This window comes from Palaemon carinicauda, chromosome 29, assembly GCF_036898095.1.
Source record: "Palaemon carinicauda isolate YSFRI2023 chromosome 29, ASM3689809v2, whole genome shotgun sequence".
Classification (NCBI taxonomy): Eukaryota; Metazoa; Arthropoda; class Malacostraca; order Decapoda; family Palaemonidae; genus Palaemon; species Palaemon carinicauda.
This window is the reverse complement of record NC_090753.1, coordinates 11,223,330-11,230,593: the sequence shown is the minus strand read 5'-3', so window position 1 is coordinate 11,230,593 and position 7,264 is coordinate 11,223,330.

The following is a 7,264-nucleotide window of genomic DNA, read 5'->3' as shown; positions in this document are numbered from 1 at the left end:
ATGGTGAAGTCCATTTATACTTGTGGAGGTTCTTATGTTGGAACAGAGTACCTTCAATGACAAGAGAGTTTTCTGAACAGAAACATATGAAATGTGCTCCATTTTATTTGTAAATCCACCAAGCAGACTAGAATGGGGTTGTGTATCATTTTTTGCATGAATTTTTGTGCTTGAATCGGTAACAATTATATAATAGTGTAGATGCTTTTGTCCCTTTGAATGCGAATCTAATCAACATATTTGATAGGCGTATCCCTTCTCGTGTGCTGAGGTACCGAGTGAAAGACAAACCGTGGTTCAATGATGATTGTAGACGTGCTTATTTGGAGAAGCAGGAGGCCTATCATCCTTGGAGGGTAACAGATCAGATTTTACTTGGAATAACTATACTCAGCTTCGAGCTTTTGCTCAGAGAGTTTATGCATCAACTGAAAAGGAATACAATTTAACCATATAAGAAACCCATTCTGGTACAACCCAGGAACATAAATGGTGGTCTACCCCTAAATCTCACTCTTTACTGTAGATGCAACAGTTCCTCCTTTACTTAAACCAGAGGGCTCTGTTACTCACTGTGCAAAGGAAAAGGCAACCTTTTGGCTGATGTTTTTGACAGTAAACAGAATATTGAAAAACTTGAATTTCCTCATTCCAGTTTTCCTGAGGCTAAACTAACTAGTTTGGCTTTTCAATCTCGTGAAATTAAAGCTCTGCTGATGGACCTTGATGCTTATGGAGGTGTAGACCTAAATGGTATTTTCCCTTTGTTTTTTTTTATAAAGACTGCAGATTTCTTAGCTCACAATGTGTTAGCACTTGTTGGAGAATTGGTAATGTTACTCCTCTATGTAAATGTCTGTGGTAGCTACAGTCCCACTGATTACCGCCCAATTTCCATAACTCCCATATATATATATATATATATATTTATATATACACATATACACACACACACACACACATATATATATATATATATATACATATCTATATATATATATATATATATACATATATATATATATATATATATATGTTTGGAAGATTGAAAGACGTGCACGTGTTTAGGGGTATGGCTAACGGTATGTCTGATCATTTTTTGGTGGAAGGAAAATTGGTTGTAGCAAAAGAGTGGGGGAATAGAGTAGGTGGATGTAAAAGGGAGCTAGTGAGGGTTGAAGAGCTAATAAAACCGGGGGTAAAAAGTAAATATCAGGGAAGGTTGAAAATGGCATATGACGAGGTGAGAGTAAGAGAAACTGGTAATTTAGAGGAGGAGTGGAAGTTAGCAAAAGAAAATTTAGTTGGGATTGCAAGTGATGTATGTGGCAAGAAGGTTGTTGGAGGCAGCATGAGGAAGGGCAGTGAATGGTGGAATGAAGGAGTGAAGGTAAAAGTGGAAGAGAAAAAGAGGGCTTTTGAAGAATGGCTGCAGAGTAATAGTATAGAGAAGTATGAAAAATATAGAGAGCAAAAGGTGGAAGTAAAGCGCAAGGTACGTGAGGCAAAGAGGGCAGCTGACCTGAGGTGGGGTCAGGGACTGGGTCAGTCATATGAAGAGAATAAGAAGAAGTTTTGGAAAGAAGTGAAGAGAGTAAGGAAGGCCGGCGCAAGAATTGAAGAGACAGTGAAAGATGGAAATGGAAGGTTATTAAAAGGAGAGGAGGCAAGGAAAAGGTGGGCGGAATATTTTGAAAGTTTGCTGAATGTTGAGGATGATAGGGAGGCAGATATAATTGCGGTTCCAGGTGTTGAGGTGCCAGTGATGGGAGATGAGAATGAGAGAGAGATTACAATAGAGGAAGTGAGGAGAGCACTAGATGAAACGAGAGTAGGAAAAGCATCGGGTATGGATGGTGTGAAAGCTGAGATGTTGAAGGAAGGGGGTGTGACTGTACTTGAATGGTTGGTGAGATTGTTTAATGTGTGTTTTGTGTTGTCAATGGTACCAGTAGATTGGGTCTGTGCATGTATTGTACCACTATATAAGGGTAAGGGAGATGTGCATGAGTGTTGTAATTCAAGAGGTATTAGTTTGTTGAGTGTAGTTGGAAAAGTGTATGGTAGAATACTGATTAATAGGATTAAGGATAAAACAGAGAATGCAATCTTGGAAGTACAGGGTGGTTTTAGAAGAGGTAGGGGTTGTATGAATCAGATTTTTACAGTTAGGCAGATATGCGAGAAATATTTAGCAAAAGGTAAGGAGGTGTATGTTGCGTTTATGGATCTGGAGAAAGCATATGATAGAGTTGATAGGGAAGCAATGTGGAATGTGATGAGGTTATATGGAGTTGGTGGAAGGTTGTTGCAAGCAGTGAAAAGTTTCTACACAGGTAGTAAAGCATGTGTTAGAATAGGAAATGAGGTGAGCGATTGGTTTCCGGTGAGAGTGGGGCTGAGACAGGGATGTGTGATGTCGCCGTGGTTGTTTAACTTGTATGTTGATGGAGTGGTGAGAGAGGTGAATGCTAGAGTGCTTGGACGAGGATTAAAACTGGTAGGCGAGAATGATCATGAATGGGAGGTAAATCAGTTGTTGTTTGCGGATGATACTGTACTGGTAGCAGACACAGAAGAGAAGCTTGACCGACTAGTGACAGAATTTGGAAGGGTGTGTGAGAGAAGGAAGTTGAGAGTTAATGTGGGTAAGAGTAAGGTTATGAGATGTACGAGAAGGGAAGGTGGTGCAAGGTTGAATGTCATGTTGAATGGAGAGTTACTTGAGGAGGTGGATCAGTTTAAGTACTTGGGGTCTGTTGTTGCAGCAAATGGTGGAGTGGAAGCAGATGTACGTCAGAGAGTGAATGAAGGTTGCATAGTGTTGGGGGCAGTTAAGGGAGTAGTAAAAATAGAGGATTGGGCATGAATGTAAAGAGAGTTCTATATGAGAAAGTGATTGTACCAACTGTGATGTATGGATCGGAGTTGTGGGGAATGAAAGTGATGGAGAGACAGAAATTGAATGTGTTTGAGATGAAGTGTCTGAGGAGTATGGCTGGTGTGTCTCGAGTAGATAGGGTTAGGAACGAAGTGGTGAGGGTGAGAACGGGTGTAAGAAATGAGTTAGCGGCTAGAGTGGATATGAATGTGTTGAGGTGGTTTGGCCATGTTGAGAGAATGGAAAATGGCTGTCTGCTAAAGAAGGTGATGAATGCAAGAGTTGATGGGAGAAGTACAAGAGGAAGGCCAAGGTTTGGGTGGATGGATGGTGTGAAGAAAGCTCTGGGTGATAGGAGGATAGATGTGAGAGAGGCAAGAGAGCGTGCTAGAAATAGGAATGAATGGCGAGCGATTGTGACGCAGTTCCGGTAGGCCCTGCTGCTTCCTCCGGTGCCTTAGATGACCGCGGAGGTAGCAGCAGTAGGGGACTCAGCAGTATGAAGCTTCATCTGTGGTGGAAATGTGGGAGGTTGGGCTGTGGCACCCTAGCAGTACCAGCTGAACTCGGCTGAGTCCCTGGTTAGGCTGGAGGAACGTAGAGAGTAGAGGTCCCCTTTTTGTTTTGTTTCTTGTTGTTGTCGGCTACCCCCCAAAATTGGGGGAAGTGCCTTTGGTATATGTATGTATATATATATATATATATATATATATATATATATATATACATATATATACTGTATATATATATATATATATACATGTATATATATATATATATATATTATATATATATATATATATATATATATTATATATATATATATATATATATATACAGACACAGTGTACATATACTGTATATATGTATGTATGTGTATATATAAATAAATATATAAATATGTGTATATATATATATATATATATATACATATACATATATCATTTATAGCTAAGGTATATTCTCCAACATAGATAAATTGTCCAGTGATTGGGGGGGGGGATGAAAAGATGGAAAAAGTACATGAGAAGTATTGAAGAATCAAAATAAGATATTTTCTGAATAGTAACAACATTAAACTAAAACTCTAATTTTCAAAAGATAAAAGAAAAATTTCTAAAAGATAAGAGGAAGAGACAAAAAGATAAAACATTGTTCCCGAGTGTAGCCATAAGCAAGAGGTCTCTACCCAACGCATTGTAAGACCTGAGTACAGAGCCTATAGCATTCCCCAAGAGTCAACAAAACTGATAACTCTCTTACCAAGAAGAAAGTTGCCCCTGAAACATTACAATGCAGTGGTTAGTGCCCTAAAATGCCTTATATAAAGAAAATTCTTAAAGTTTCCTAGCATTCACGAAATTTATATGATAAAAAACAAGAATTAAAAAGAATTTTAGGATTTAATACACCTTTTTTCAGCTTTAAACTGTAATCACTTTTTTATTCCGGTAATAAAATTAGAAGACAAGGCAATAAAAACTGCAGATAAATTATGAGTGTTAGTAATTGAGCAAGTAATCAAGTCCCAAATCGCCTGCATTAACCAAAGAAATTAGAAGCTGAGCAAAACTTTCGTAATTAACTCAGGTAAAAATCCTCCTCATACTAACTGCTATACATTATGATCAAATGGTTCATTAATGATATCTGGTTCTGATGGAAAATCATTTTCGTTGTTGGATTATGTAAGATACGCATAGCTTTTATTGATAATTAATAATTTATTTGAAGTTTATTGTGAAATGTATATGAATATAATTGAATAAATAAATATACCTACATATAATTGCACATGTACACAAATAAATATATATATATATATATATATATATATGTATACATACATATATATATATATATATATACATATGTATGTATATATATATAAATATATATATATATATATATATATATATATGTATGTATTTATATAAAATTAAAAAATGCGATGTGTTTTTTGAAAGAGTTCAAGAAGTTTAAATCCACGAACACGCGTCTCAATTAGACACTTGAGGCCGGAAAAAAGATTTGAAAACTCCTGGGAGTAAAGTGCTGCTCTCTCTCTCTCTCTCTCTCTCTCTCTCTCTCTCTCTCTCTCTCTCTCTTTCAAACCCCAATGTTCCTCCACTTATCGTGAAATGTACCTGAATTTGACAGGACATGGCCACGCACACACACACACACGTAAATGTACTTTTCTCTTCAGTATAGAAGTCCAAGACGTGAACTGTACACAACTCACTCGCAGTGCCAAATGGAAAAAGCACGATGGAATTATGATCAGGAGGATAATCGCATGGAAATAGCCATTTCAACAAATCATTGACATTCTGCACGTGAAGCCTATAACGGAACGTATTGGAAATTCATCAAATTTTCTCTCCAAATACGATATAATAACCGAATTATATTGCATAATGCAATAAATATTAAGTTGCCTGTATTCTGGCTGATTTAGCTTGTTTGAATTAAGAGTATGCTAATTATAGCGAACTATTTGAAAATATCTTTGTGTTTTTGTGAAACATCACAATGTTTAAACGTAAGTTATTTTTCAATTCTACATGAATAAGATATTCTCCATACAAAATAGAATACGCATCCATATTAATTTAGACATTGCTCCAGTAGACATCGCTCCAGTACCTTGCTATTATAGTCCAGCAACGAAGATTGGCAGTCATGTCACGTTTTCAATACCAATGCCATATCTACCATATTATCACCCTTATGCAATCAGAGAGATGAACAATGGTAGAAAAAAATGGCAACATCTCTTATACGATTCATAGTTTGTAACCTGAGAGAGAGAGAGAGAGAGAGAGAGAGAGAGAGAGAGAGAGGTGGCATTTTATTTCCTTTAGATGGTGTAGAACATGGAACAAGAAGATACGATTCAGTAAAGGATGGAACACACAGCGTAAGTCTTTGTAAACTACTTAACATACTCAAATAGAACGAGTATATGAAGCACTAGAAATGGAAGAAACTCCTTATATAGTGAGTATAGGGCAAATTAAAAGTGCGCCTGACAAAGATACCTTGGACCTTGACTCAGGATGGTACATAATTTCCTCGGGGTGGTACTTGCCGTCGGACACTCAATTAATATATATATATATATATATATATATATTTATATTTATATATATATATATATATATATGTATGTATATATATGTATATATATATATATATATATATGTATGTATATATATGTATATATATATATATATATATGTATATATATATATATATATGTATATGTGTGTATATATATATATATATATATATTTTATATATATATATATATATATATATATACATACATACACACACACACACACACATATATATATATATATATATATGTATATATATATAAATTTGTATATATATAAATATGTATATATATAAATATGTATATATATATATATATATATATATATTAAGAGTGGAAGGAATCGGTTAAAGATCTAGTCCTGGTAAAATCCTAAACTCTGTATCTTTATGCTACGTACTTCTATTGGGGCTATAGTCAGGCTAGTAAATAGCCCCTTTCTGTGGAATATATTATCTATTTTATAAATACTTACTATATAAGGGTAAGGGAGATGTGCATGAGTGTTGTAATTCAAGAGGTATTAGTTTGTTAAGCATAGTTAGAAAAGTGTATGGTAGAGTATTGATTAATAGGATCAAGGATAAAACAGAGAATGCAATCTTAGAAATACAGGGTGGTTTTAGAAGAGATAGGGGTTGTATGAATCAGATTTTTACAGTTAGGCAGATATGCGAGAAATATTTAGCAAAAGGTAAGGAGGTGTATGTTGCGTTTATGGATCTGGAGAAAGCGTATGATAGAGTTGATGGGGAAGCAATGTGGAATGTGATTAGGTTATATGGAGTTGGTGGAAGGTTGTTGCAAGTAGTGAAAAATTTCTACAAAGGTAGTAAAGCATGTGTTAGGATAGGAAATGAAGTGAGTGATTGGTTTCCGGTGAGAGTGGGGCTGAGACAGGGATGTGTGATGTCGCCATGGTTGTTTAACTTGTATGTTGATGGAGTGGTGAGAGAAGTGAATGCTCGAGTGCTTGGACGAGGATTAAAACTGGTAGACGAGAATGACCATGAATGGGAGGTAAATCAGTTGTTGTTTGCGGATGATACTGTACTGGTTGCAGACACAGAAGAGAAGCTTGGACTATTAGTGAGAGAATTTGGAAGAATGTGTGAGAGAAGGAAGTTGAGAGTTAATGTGGGTAAGAGTAAGGTTATGAGATGTACGAGAAGGGAAGGTGGTGCAAGGTTGCATGTCATGTTGAATGGAGAGTTACTTGAGGAGGTGGATCAGTTTAAGTACTTGGGGTCTGTTGTTGG